Raw genomic sequence first — 14,203 nt, forward strand, 5'->3', positions numbered from 1 at the left:
AGTCTGACCCGTGTCGAGTCTGTGCTGGATTAATGCTACACCAGTCAGCCAGAGTGTGAGTTTTAGGTGGTTTTTCACGCTGGGTTAGGTAAATGCTGGGCTGGCCCCTAACTGCTTCCTCAGAAAATATGATACACAAACAGTTTAAAATACTATCACACATCGAACAAAGTTTACAGAGAATGATATTTTCACTCTATAGCGTAGTGCGCGCTGATATGAAACTTCCTGACAGATTAAAACTGTGTGCCGGACGGAGACGCGAACTCGGGACCTTTACCTTCCGCGGGAAAGTGCTCTACCGACTGAGCTATCTTTTTTTTGTGTTTCTTCGTTGGTCTCATTTTTCCGTACTGTTCGTTGTATTTGTTCGGGGTGGATGTTCTAACAACCCTACCACAACAAAGGTCAAAAATTAATTATGATTGTAGTGTTGCTCACGCTGCTAAATATTGCATTTTCGGGCAACAACAAAGTTGTATTATGTGGCAGGTGTCATTAGAGCACAGCTAATAAAGTCATTTCATGAAATAATGGATAAACTAGGCACTCATCTTTTCGTGTTTCCCACGCTGGTCGCGTTGTAAACTCATGGCTCAATCGTCGAAAATCTAGGTAGTGATGATTCCAAGCTCGGATGCAAAGAGGCCTAGGTGTTATTCTGCTATATTCAAAAGTTTTATAGATGCGCTTCACAAACCATTCTCGAAGATTAAACTTTTGCAAGTTAGGACAATGGTGATGTAAAAAAGTAATCAGCACTCCGAGTTTAAGTACACTTCTTTTTTTATTACTTTTGTTGCAACATCACTTCACAATATAAAACATACTTGAAAATATCTTCCTCACTGTTAAAGTTCACATTTCATAAACTGACTACAATTTGCGTCTTTTCAACATGGCGACCAAGACTTGACTCTCCAATAACCGCTTACGCGCCCAAAATTCAGAGTTACAAGTACGTCAAAGATCACAGTGACAAAAGAAAGAATACACATAAGAATAATATCATTGCAATATAAACATATCGATGTATCAAAGTACCTCTACATTGTTGTTGTTGTTGTGGTCTTCAGTCCTGAGACTGGTTTGATGCAGCTCTTCATGCTACTCTATCCTGTGCAAGCTTCTTCATCTCCCAGTACCTACTGCAGCCTACATCCTTCTGAATCTGCTTAGTGTATTCATCTCTTGGGGTCTCTCTATGATTTTTACCCTCCACACTGCCCTCCAATACTAAACTGGTGATCCCTTGATGCTTCAGAACATGTCCTACCAACCGATCCCTTCTTCTAGTCAAGTTGTGCCACAAGCTCCTCTTCTCCCCAATTCTATTCAATATCTCTTCATTAGTTATGTGATCTACCCATCTAATCTTCAACATTCTTCTGTAACACCACATTTCGAAAGCTTCTATTCTCTTCTTGTCTAAACTATTTATCGTCCACGTTTCACTTCAATACAAGGCTACACTCCATACAAATACTTTCAGAAACGACTTCCTGACATTTAAATCTATACTCGATGTCAACAAATTTTTCTTCTTCAGAAACGCTTTCCTTGCCATTGCCAACCTACATTTTATATCCTCTCTACTTCGACCATCATCAGTTATTTTGCTCCCCAAATAGCAAAACTCCTTTACTACTTTAAGTGTCTCATTTCCTAATCTAATTCCCTCAGCATCACCCGACTTAATTCGACTACATTCCATTATCCTCGTTTTGCTTTTGTCGATGTTTATCTTATACCCTCCTTTCAAGACACTGTCCACTCCGTTCAGCAGCTCTTCGAAGTCCTTTGCTGTCTCTTACAGAATTACAATGTCATCGGCGAATCTCAAAGTTTTTATTTCTTCTCCATGGATTTTAATACCTACTCCGAACTCTACATTAATGAAATCAAATCTGAATGTTGTCACAGAAATATGTTAACTATTTTACAGAAACACAGTAGAATATTGCTGGTATCGAGAGGTTGAGGTGAGGAGCCGTAATGGTTACGTAATTCAAGTACCATTACAATGTCCCATGTCATCCATTCAAGTTCATCGATGATCTATTCACTCAGTTTTTTTATTGCAGAGGGCTGCTAACCTTCCGACCGATTACGCTGAGCTACCGTGCCGGCTATCTATCCAAGCACGACTCGCGACCCGTCCCCACAGCCTCAGTTCTGCCAGTACCTCGTGTCCTACCTTCCAGACTTCACAGAAGCTCTCCGAGTTCGAGTCTCGGTCCGGCACGCAGTTTTAATCTGCCAGGAAGTTTCTAAGTTTACACAGTTCGTAGACAGATGTCGCACATGGTTCCCTTCCCTTGGGTAACTGATGACTGTTGTTACCAGGACATCTGGGCGCAAACGTAAATAAAATTATTTGTCCACTCATGAAAACAGGGCATTACTTACAATGCTATTAAAGACGGAGTGATGGATTTAGTTAAGGCTCACATTATGAAGTTACTTTATGTAGTGTTGATTTTGTTAATATCCACATTTGCAACGCACCAAGTCCCTCTTCACTGTCAAGTGCCCTGATAAGCAGCATTGCTGAACCTAGTTATTGTTAAAGTAAATCATCTATACATTTATATCGAATGTTCATTGTTTGCCATCCTGACATTGTTTGTGTCAGTTGTTTTAGTATAAGTTGGTGCACTCACTGCTTTCTCTGCGATCACCCTTGCATGCAACAGGAAAAGCGCCACAAGATATGTTTCAATGATCATCTTTAGTTTGTCTATGTTATTGTTTTGTGTTCTGTGAGAAAATTAAGTTCAAAATGCATATTTATGACGATCCGCAGGGTTCCGTGTACTGGAACACATTAAAAATAAAGCAACAAGAAACAACTGGCTGTATCCAGCTAGCAAATTTGTAACACAGTATCATTGTTCCACTCTGGAAACGCGTCATGAAATAAAATTAAAAGAAAGACTGACGCAGATAATTGTTTTATTTGAACTTTTATTTAATTTACACCGAAAATACGTAGGACTAAACACCTGGAGTGAACTCAAGCATATTCCACGTTTTGACTGATTTGCAGCAATTGTAAGGGAATGTACTTCACCATCCATGAAAGAAGTGATCTACTAAACACCTACAAGACTGTGCTTTCTTACGAATAGTTGCACGCTGGCCTGAGACCCTTCATTTAATTGCGATATATTTTAACTGGTACAGTAAAATACACAAAGAACAGCCAATATATATATATATATATATATATATATATATATATGAGATTTGCTGATGATATTGCCTTACTGGCCAAAGACTTCGCAGAGCTCCAAAACTTAGTTACAGATCTTGCATCGGAATGTCAGCTGGTTGGCTTGAACATGAACCTTTCCAAAACAAAAGTAATATCCAACAAATGGGTCCCAGCTGGAGATGTGAAAGTCAAGGACAGTCTACTAGAAGAGGTCAGTGAATATGTCTACCTTGCCCAGATTATAAATATGAAGGGAGACATAAGACCAGAAATCTATCGACGCATCAAGCTTGGCTGGCAAGCATTTGGGAAGAATTCAAAAGTATTCAGATAAAAAATGCCAGTAAATATGAAGAAAGCAGTATTTGATCAATGCATTCTTCCTGTAATGACGTATGGCTGCGAGACATGGACACTGAACTCATTCACAAAAGGGAAACTTAGGACAGCACAGAGAGCCATGGAGAGATCAATGCTGGGCTATACAAGAAAGGACAGGAAAAGGGCAGATGACATCCGGTCTGTGACGAAGGTTAATGACATCTTAGAGAGAGTAGGTTCCTTGAAATGGCAGTGGGCTGGCCATGTTGCAAGAAGAAAAGACAACAAATGGACGAAGCTAGTACTGGAGTGGAGTCCGAGAGAGCACCGGAGGCCTAGAGGAAGACCACCAGACAGATGGGACAAAGACATCAAGAAGATCGCTGGTAACACCTGGCAGAGAACTGCCCAAGACCGTCCCACTTGGAGAAGACTTCTGAAAGCCTACCTGAATCCACGATTCGAAGAGGCCACATCATCTAATGATTGAATTGGCTGATCGCACAAACAGATAAGCCAAAACATTATGACCACTGCCAGGATGCTGCTAGGTGGTGTTGCAGGGAAGTGACGTGGCAACAAAAACATATAAGCGGAGCAGACACGGACGGGGGATGACCCTAGCGAAGATATGGGTTGCAAATGGGGGAATCCATTGAGGTAAACGGCTTTGACGAAGGGCAGATTGTTATAACGTAGAGCCTGTGAGTGAGTATCTCGAAAACGGCGAAACTAGTCGAATGTTCACGTGCTACTATCGCGAACATCTACGGAAAGAGGTAGAAGGACTGTGAAACTACCACTGGGCACTAAATGGTTGGATGTCCACAACTCTTCATAGAACGTGGGGTTCGGAGACTTGCCTGCTCTGTAAAGTCTGTAATGGGCTTATAAGGTGTAAGAGGCATTACAGTAATAAAAAGCAATGAAATAAGAGCGACAAAAGGTAAAGTGTTAAAAAGGAAAACGTTAAGAGACAGTAATTGACATATGCTCCAGTGGCAGTATTATAGATAACGACATAAATAGTAAACAGCTTTGCGAGTACACAGAATAATATAAAAATTACAAAACAAATAGTTAAAGAAGCGCAATGAATGAAAACAGACTGCCGCATATAATCTGCGCCCTCTGTTGACGCTAACACCAGAACGTCGCATAGACGAGAAATGGTTAGAGAAACGTGACTGCCAGAGGGCCCCTCGTACCCTGTGGCGCCCCATTCGAAGAAAAGAATGATAAAACCTCGTACCAGTGCATGAGCTAGATTATCTAGTTAATGAAGTATATTATATAAACAGAGAAGGAACAAGAAAACACTAGAGTTATGCGCAATACGTAAGAAAACGAAGTAAATATGTAAGGCACTGTATATTAGCCGAACAATGTTCCATCGGTGAGGACAGTCTAGAAGGCATATTGCTACAGCAGCCAACACGCGTGTGTTGTTATTACTGCAGAACGAGAGTAGTGCTATATGTGGATGTGCTTGATAGCCGAAAGGACCTCGTCCTCAGCCAACTCCACGTTAGGGCAATAGTGTATTTGGCGCACCATGCAAATTGTGAAATCGTGTATTTGTTTCACTACACAAATTGTTAAACATGAAAACCATAGAACAACCAAAGGCATACTCTGGCCGGGTGCTACATAGTCTCATTGCCCTGACGTAAAGATTTCGACTAGAGTATAACCCAACTCCAACATGGACAAAGTGCAAACACGTCCCCCTGTGTGATCTAAAAACTAAACTCCCCCCAATCAGACCATGAAGGCCCAACGGTATCGACCGGCCGCCGTGTCATCCGCAGCCCAAAGCCGTCACTGGATGCGGATATGGAGGGGCATGTGGCCAGCACACCGCTCTACCAGCCGTATGTTCATTTCCGAGACTGGAGCCGCTACTTCTCAATCAAGTAGCTCCTCAGTTTCCCTCAAAAGGGCTGAGTGCACTCCACTTGCAGAGAGCGCTCGGCAAACCGGATAGTCACCCATCCAAGTGGTAGCCCAGCCCGAGAGCGCTTAACTTCGGTGATCTGACGGGAACCGGTGCTACTACTGCGGCAAAGCCGTTGCCTCTGTGTGACTTAGAAATTTATTTTAGGAACTTAAATGCCATTTGACTTTCTCAGGTGATCCCCGTGTCTATATATGGGGACTGTACCACCTTAAGGGGCTCCGGAACGCCCTATACTTGCAATGTTAAAATAACGCTTATAAATTACATCTTTCCTCACAAAGTATTTGAAGTAGGAAGTTGAACTTTTTACAGATTATTTATTGGAATATGGGCTACAACTTAACACAGGGATTTTACAAAATTTTAGTTCAGTTATTAAAGATGATTTTTTTTTCAATTGTAATGAAAATTCACAACATTTTTTTGCAATTTTTTATTTATATATTCAAAAATATACAGTTTTTTGGAAAAAGGCTGTGTTAAATTATGCAGAAGGTACTGTGTAACATTTACTGAAAGTTTGAAACAAATATGTTTGGAAGATCCTTAGAAAACATGTAATTAGTATGAGAAAATAAAAGTTTTGGGAATCGAGCGACAAAGATTGGATTAACTTTTTAGTGCATTCCAGATCCATAGGATGGATTATCTTCATCCTCTGCAAACTCCTCCTCCAGCTTCCTCTTGTTCCTCCTCCTGTTTACTCTTGCTTGTATTTCTAGACTCTTTACAGCCCTGTCTGCAGCCCGAAGGCGTTCCTTGTCTAAAGCAAGCATCGCTCGTACCATGTTAGAATGTTATTATTTACAGTAATAACTCATACCTTTGGCTTTCCAACATTTCTCCTTTTCTTAAAAGCATTCAGAGGATTTCTAATAACTTTACTTTTACTCATTATTACACTTCAACAAAACAGAGACTCAAGAAACATAATTAATTACGAATATTTTCGAGATAACGACAGAGTAAATAAACATGAAACAATCGACAATCACACCAGCGATATATATTGAACCATCACAGGTTAGCCACAACACATACTTTATCTCACATCACTAAAATGTACCTGATGAACACGGACGTTAATAATAACACCATTTGACAGAAGTTTAACAGCGCCACAGTGGGTCACGCCCATGTAGAACACATTTCAAAAAAAATTTAAAAATAGTTGTAGTCTTCGGAATTGAATAAATTATATATCTATTAAAAGGTAATAGTCTGCAGATTCAGAAAACGCAAAAAAGTAAAAATTGAACTTTTCATGATTTTGAGCCTTTCCGGAGCCCCTTAAGGTATGTGTCGAAGAGTACATTAAAATCCATCCTGCTCGTGGAAACAACAGATATCAGTGAACAACCGTCAGGGATGTGTGTACTGGGAAGTAATATACCGGGTGGATATAACTAAACTTCCCCTATTTACACGTTAGAACACGGAAACTAATTATCGTACGAGGACCAAACTTGGGAGCGTTAATACCAAGGACATGAGGAAGAGAAATAATGCATAATAAGTTCAATTGAAGCACTTCTAATGTGCTGTTGCGGTACATCATACCATTACATACCGGTACCATTACTGCTACAAAAGTGGCTGAATATGGCGCCTGTCAGTGCCCAGAAGAGTCTGAAAGCGCAGGATTGCATTCTGCACAGCAGAACGAAGCATGTCCGTAGGTATGCTGGCTACCTCTCTTGATATGCTGCGCTTCAGACCAGCACATGTGTGAATGTTCCCCTGGTGAACCCTGAACTTCAGGTAGCCCCACAGCCAGAAATCACAGGGAGTGAGATCATGTGATCGTGCCGGCCAAGCATTTGGAAACGATCGGCTGATAATTCGATCGTTTCCAAATGTGTTTCCGAGAAGCAGGTGAACTTCACGAGCTATGTGCGGCGAGGGACCATCCTGCATGAACACTGTTGAGTTCAATGCGTATCTCTCCTGTACAGCGGGTATGACATGCTGGCGAAGCTTATTGTAACGCTGGCCAGTCACACTGCACGTCTTTGGTCCTTGAGCGCCAACCTGCTCAAAAAAGAATGGGCCAATGATGAACGTAGCCGTGAAGCCACAGCATACAGAGACACGTTCATCATACAGAGGCTCTTCGTGCACCATGACTGGAGGTGAAGATCGCCACACTCGGCAATTCTGTGTGTTCAACGCACTCGTCAGAGAAAAATGAGCTTCGTATGTTCACAGGATGGTCCAAGACCAGCCCTCGTCAACTTCAATCCTTGCCAGAAAATGGAGAGCGAAGTCAACACGTCCTTTTGCGTCCTGTGGCGTAAGCTGCTGTGCGATATGGATCTTGTATGGATACCATTTGAGAATGGGTCGAAGCACCTTCAGTACAGTGGACCACGGGATGTTCAACTGACGTGCACTGCCTGACGATCGGGAACTGCGCGCAGCGTTGTCTGCCATAGCAACCGGTCGTTGGCCTCTTCCCGGAGCGACGCCCAGATCTCCATTTGCCATGCTCCGCGCAGCAGGTGGAGAGAGAGGACCCTTCAGTAATCCTTTCATCCGGCGGTATTCTCGAAGTGCAGCTGCAGCATTACTGTTGTTTTGATAATAGAGCTTCACCAATAATGCCCTGCTGCTTTTGTCCAAGCTCATGTTGACACGTCAACAAGTGCACTGCGACTCATCAGTTGTATGAGACTGTGAACCACGATGGCTGACCACGGCACCTGGTGGCCGTAGATGGAACTGGACGGTGGCGCTGTGACGCATGGAATCATGCACCCCATACTCTGGACATTAATGCTACCAAGTTTGGTACTTATACGGTAATTGGTTTCCGCTTTATAACGTGTTAAATAGGGAAAGTTTAATTATAACCACCCGGTATATCACTACAACACACTCTCCTGGATTTTTTCACAACCATAAACCTCTCCATTGTACACAACACCTCCAAAGGAACAGCTGCGACAAACCAGGTGGGTACTCTTAGGTAAACTGTGGTGGGTAATTGGGATTGGGGTGCAGGACACTGCAACACATAATGTTATGTTCAAAATGGCTCTGAGCACTATGGGACTTAACTTCTGAGGTCATCAGTCCCCTAGAACTTAGAACTACTTAAACCTAAGTAACCTAAGGACATCACACACATCCATGCTCGAGGCAGGATTCGAACCTGCGACCGTAGCGGTCGCGCGGTTCCAGACTGAAGCGCCTAGAACCGCTCGGCCACTTCGACCGGCTAATGTTATGTGTTCATATTGTTAGAACAGTACGGATTCTAATATACATGTGAAAGCAGCACCTACACACATCATAAAACAACCATCATGTAATGCGATTTCATCAGTAGTGTCAACTAGATACGTTACTGTTAGGTTCGATCAACATGTGAGTAATATGGAACCGCTTCGTGAACTCAGTGAGAATCATTGTAGGGAAAGCGACATTCTTTCCACGAAACACTTATGAGAAAATAAGAGAACCGGTATTTGCGGCACTTGGCAGAATGATTCCACTGCCGCCAGCGTAGAATCTGCGTAAGGATCACGAAGATAAGATAGAAAATATGGCGAACACGAAAGCCTATCGACAGTCGTTTCCCCTCAGTCTATTTGCGAGTAGGAAAGGGAATGACTCGTATTGGTATAAAATAACCTCCGCCATGCGCCATATGACAGCTTGGAGTAATTGTGTTCATAAATTTAGGAACATTAACCGGAAACGAGATCATGATCGCGTGACCAACTTGTAAGCATAAAGTCGCCTAGCGTCAGGACCAGCATTACGAGTGCAGACTTAAGCAAATCGTCATATCAGTTCTTTAGGTGTGCAAGTGTGATACAAGGGTGATTATTTCGAATTCAGGCAACGCACTCCTTACGTACTGAGGGCATTCTCGAAATGTCCAGTAGCATTAATGGTTGTGCCTTATGCTGCCGTGAGAAGAAGTCTATGTACAAATCAAGCCTACAATGCTTTTTTGGTTTCGCTCCGGGCCGTGGATATCTGGACGGTATTATTGTTAATCCTGACGCTATGATTTTCGAGTGTGTGCAAAATAACGTTAAATGCCTGAAATTCGTTAAGCATTTTTCTTGGGGAAACGAGTAAGATTTTTCCAGAGTTTGAAGTGTCCACAGCGTTGTATCTCCCTTGCTGCCTACATGAGATCTTTCCTGATGACTGATCAGAAAGTATTTATTAAATTCATAGGAGACTGACATGAGGATTTTTTTTTGACCTCGGATATTTGTTCTGCGTGCGTCGTATTCGTACTCTTGTAATGTGTTAAAGTGCTCCACGTCTCAGCAGGCCGCTGTGGCCGAGCGAGCGGTTCTAGGCGCTTCAGTCCGGAACCACGCGGCTGCTACGGTGGCAGGTTCGAATCCTGCCTCGGGCATGGATGAGTGTGCTGTCCTTAGGTTGGTTAGGTTTAAGTAGTTCTAAGTCTAGGGGACTGATGACCTCAAACGTTAAGTCCCACAGTGCTTAGAGTCATTTGAACCGTCCACGACTCATGTGGCAGGTCCACTTAATCCTTATATGTATTAGTTTTCTCTTTTAATCATCTTTGCTGCAGCTCTAAAACTTTATCTTCAAATCGCTTGTCCGAACTGCCTTGTTATATGCTTTTACGTGCTTTCACGAGTTTGAAGGTGGTAATAGTTGATATTCTCTCTCCTGTGGTCGTTTAGCCGGAAGACAACATTTTTTTACATAGTCTCCAGATACCAAGTTTCACGAGGTCTTCCCACAAACCAACCGCCTCGTGAAAGAAACGTTTCGGTTTGACCCATGATTGGTAATGAGCACCAAAGTCTAATTATACCGACGTTAAAAGGAATATCTTACAAATAGAATTTCCAGCTTTCTCTGCAAGATAATTTCGGGTGAAGCAGACCTTTTACATTTTTAATGTTCATGAGGTGGTGGTCAGACAAGTTTAAAGGGATGACGTCATATCCGTATACATCAATTCCAGGTATGGTGTAGATTCTGCCAAACTTTGATGGTTTTATTGCCAAAAATATGTGTTTGATAGCAAGTCAATTCTGGGAAAGATCCTGCCAAGGTTTGATGGTGTTACTGCCAAAATACACTCCTGGAAATTGAAATAAGAACACCGTGAATTCATTGTCCCAGGAAGGGGAAACTTTATTGATACATTCCTGGGGTCAGATACATCACATGATCACACTGACAGAACCACAGGCACATAGACACAGGCAACAGAGCATGCACAATGTCGGCACTAGTACAGTGTATATCCACCTTTCGCAGCAATGCAGGCTGCTATTCTCCCATGGAGACGATCGTAGAGATGCTGGATGTAGTCCTGTGGAACGGCTTGCCATGCCATTTCCACCTGGCGCCTCAGTTGGACCAGCGTTCGTGCTGGACGTGCAGACCGCGTGAGACGACGCTTCATCCAGTCCCAAACATGCTCAATGGGGGACAGATCCGGAGATCTTGCTGGCCAGGGTAGTTGACTTACACCTTCTAGAGCACGTTGGGTGGCACGGGATACATGCGGACGTGCATTGTCCTGTTGGAACAGCAAGTTCCCTTGCCGGTCTAGGAATGGTAGAACGATGGGTTCGATGACGGTTTGGATGTACCGTGCACTATTCAGTGTCCCCTCGACGATCACCAGTGGTGTACGGCCAGTGTAGGAGATCGCTCCCCACACCATGATGCCGGGTGTTGGCCCTGTGTGCCTCGGTCGTATGCAGTCCTGATTGTGGCGCTCACCTGCACGGCGCCAAACACGCATACGACCATCATTGGCACCAAGGCAGAAGCGACTCTCATCGCTGAAGACGACACGTCTCCATTCGTCCCTCCATTCACGCCTGTCGCGACACCACTGGAGGCGGGCTGCACGATGTTGGGGCGTGAGCGGAAGACGGCCTAACGGTGTGCGGGACCGTAGCCCAGCTTCATGGAGACGGTTGCGAATGGTCCTCGCCGATACCCCAGGAGCAACAGTGTCCCTAATTTGCTGGGAAGTGGCGGTGCGGTCCCCTACGGCACTGCGTAGGATCCTACGGTCTTGGCGTGCATCCGTGCGTCGCTGCGGTCCGGTCCCAGGTCGACGGGCACGTGCACCTTCCGCCGACCACTGGCGACAACATCGATGTACTGTGGAGACCTCACGCCCCACGTGTTGAGCAATTCGGCGGTACGTCCACCCGGCCTCCCGCATGCCCACTATACGCCCTCGCTCAAAGTCCGTCAACTGCACATACGGTTCACGTCCACGCTGTCGCGGCATGCTACCAGTGTTAAAGACTGCGATGGAGCTCCGTATGCCACGGCAAACTGGCTGACACTGACGGCGGCGGTGCACAAATGCTGCGCAGCTAGCGCCATTCGACGGCCAACACCGCGGTTCCTGGTGTGTCCGCTGTGCCGTGCGTGTGATCATTGCTTGTACAGCCCTCTCGCAGTGTCCGGAGCAAGTATGGTGGGTCTGACACACCGGTGTCAATGTGTTCTTTTTTCCATTTCCAGGAGTGTATATGTGTAATAGTATGTCACACAAACATTTCTTTCATGTTCAGTCTCAGATCGAGTTTTGCAGTGGACCACAGAAGGCTGTTGTGCCTTTTGGATCTGTCACCATTAACATGCAATTTTCGTACTTCCTATCTCGATATAGATTTTTAGTGTGCGTTATAACACTTTCAAAAGATCATGGAATGAGGGAAAATATGTTTCCTGAGCCATAATTAAGCATTTATGTGTAATACCCATATCATCTGTGTAAGCAGTCTCCTTCTAGTTTGTAGGTATGTAATTAAAACTATAGGCAGGCAGAGAATTGCCCCAGTAGACAATACAGATGTGTAACATAGACTTTGTGTCGAGGTCCGGTGAGCCGGCCAGTCTGTGGATGGTTTTTAGGTGGTTTTCCATCTGCCTCGGCGAATTCTGGCTGGTTCTCCTTATTCCGCCTCAGCTACACTATGTCGGCCATTGCTGCGCAAACAAGTTCTCTAAGTATGCATACACCACCATTACTCTACCACGCAAACATAGGGGTTACAATTGTCTTGTGTGAGACGTTCCCTGGGAGGGGGGGGGGGGGGGAGGATCCACCGTGGGCCGAAACGCACTATAACCCTGAAAGAGTGGTTCGGTGTGGCGGCGGAGGGGTGAAGTGGACTGCGGTAGTCGTCGTGGGGTTGTGGACCACTGCGGCTGCGGCAGGGACGGAGCCTCCCCGTCGTTTCTAGGTCCCTAGTTAACATACAATACAATACAATACAACATAGACTTCCACCAAGAATCGTCTTCAATATACCTAACAGTTCAGTTTTTTTCAGTAGACTTTTGTTGTGTGGCACTATCTCCCACCATTAACAATTGTTCCGTTAAAAAACTATTGTCTTCTACTGAATATACACCCTCTTCTTATGTTGAAATACTACTATCCTACAAAGAACACCAATACTGCAGCAGAAAGATGTAATATGATGCGTAACATAGATTCCCACCAACAGAAAACTACAAAACTGCATATACACATCCTGCTAAAATACAGCACTGAAGTATAATACATGTCTCATCTATGTTAATAACCTCCTCTTGGTGTGTAGACATATTTAATTAGAAGAACTAAAGGCAGAAAGAGGATAGCTTATAACCTCTTCTCGCTCGTAACAGACGGGAATGCGCACCTATACACCAGGCAACTCTTCACTGTTCTTGTCATCAGTGCAAAATGAGTATAGTGGTACATGTAAGAGTTACACTCGAAAGGAGCCAATGCTGTTTCAGTAATATCCATATTTTTTACTATTATGTGGGGAACAATATTCTGGATTGAGAAAAAAAATGTTATCTCCAGCTTTTATAATACGGCACTTACGTATAAGAACTGTGTCGCCGATACACATCTGTCACAGTTGGCCTGAACATCCATTTTTGAAATGTGTGCCAGTTCCACTTTGTAGCAAGAGGTATCTGAGGCACAGTCGTAATTGTTAAATAATTAGGCAGCGACAGGCATGCACTGGCTGGCTGTCAGATAACTTCGCTGCGTTATTTCTGCGACAGTAGACCTGACATTACAGACCGTTGTTGTGGTGGCAGAATCCGATATTTTTCGTGCAATACACCCCAATCTATCATCGAGTCACTACTAGCTTAGTAGAGTGTACATGTTGCCTCTAGTGTCCTATCCCCATATTGCATCACTTGTTACCAGATGATACAGACCCTACTGTATGCAAAAAACATGTGTCGTCTTTGTTGGAGTCTGCATTATAATTCCGCCTACTGCAGGGGGTTGATTGGTATTGAGTACAACGAGCACAATATTTTTGAAAAAATATTTTGCTGGTATTTAATACATTTATACAGACTTCAATAAGGGTAAACACACCGTAGATTCCTCAGTTGGAAATTGTAGCTTCAAGTATGGTAACATTACGATCTTTAGCCAAGAAAGATATAACAGTGTTATCGCTGTTACAATAACAATACTGCTTCCCTGGTAGGTTTCCTCTTTCACACCGAAGTTGTGGTTTGATGCTAGGTCTTTAGAATGTCCTTTCTTTCCAACTGTTAAAGCATTGTGGGGATAGCACTCCAGAGGCAACATGTACACTCCTCTAATCTAGTAGCGACTCAGTGCTGTATCGGGGTGTGCTTTACAGAAAAATATCAGATTCTGCCACGACACAAGTGATCCGTAATGTCAGGGCTACTGCTGCAGC

The 14,203-nt window shown here is 43.8% G+C and overlaps 1 protein-coding gene across 1 annotated transcript in view; it reads left to right on the plus strand.

The window, feature by feature from the left end:
* Nucleotides 1-14,203, plus strand: part of LOC126190761 (uncharacterized) — a 484,901-nt gene that overhangs the window by 69,559 nt on the left and 401,139 nt on the right. The gene's annotated exons all lie outside the window — the stretch shown is intronic.

This window comes from Schistocerca cancellata, chromosome 6, assembly GCF_023864275.1.
Source record: "Schistocerca cancellata isolate TAMUIC-IGC-003103 chromosome 6, iqSchCanc2.1, whole genome shotgun sequence".
Taxonomy (NCBI): Eukaryota; Metazoa; Arthropoda; class Insecta; order Orthoptera; family Acrididae; genus Schistocerca; species Schistocerca cancellata.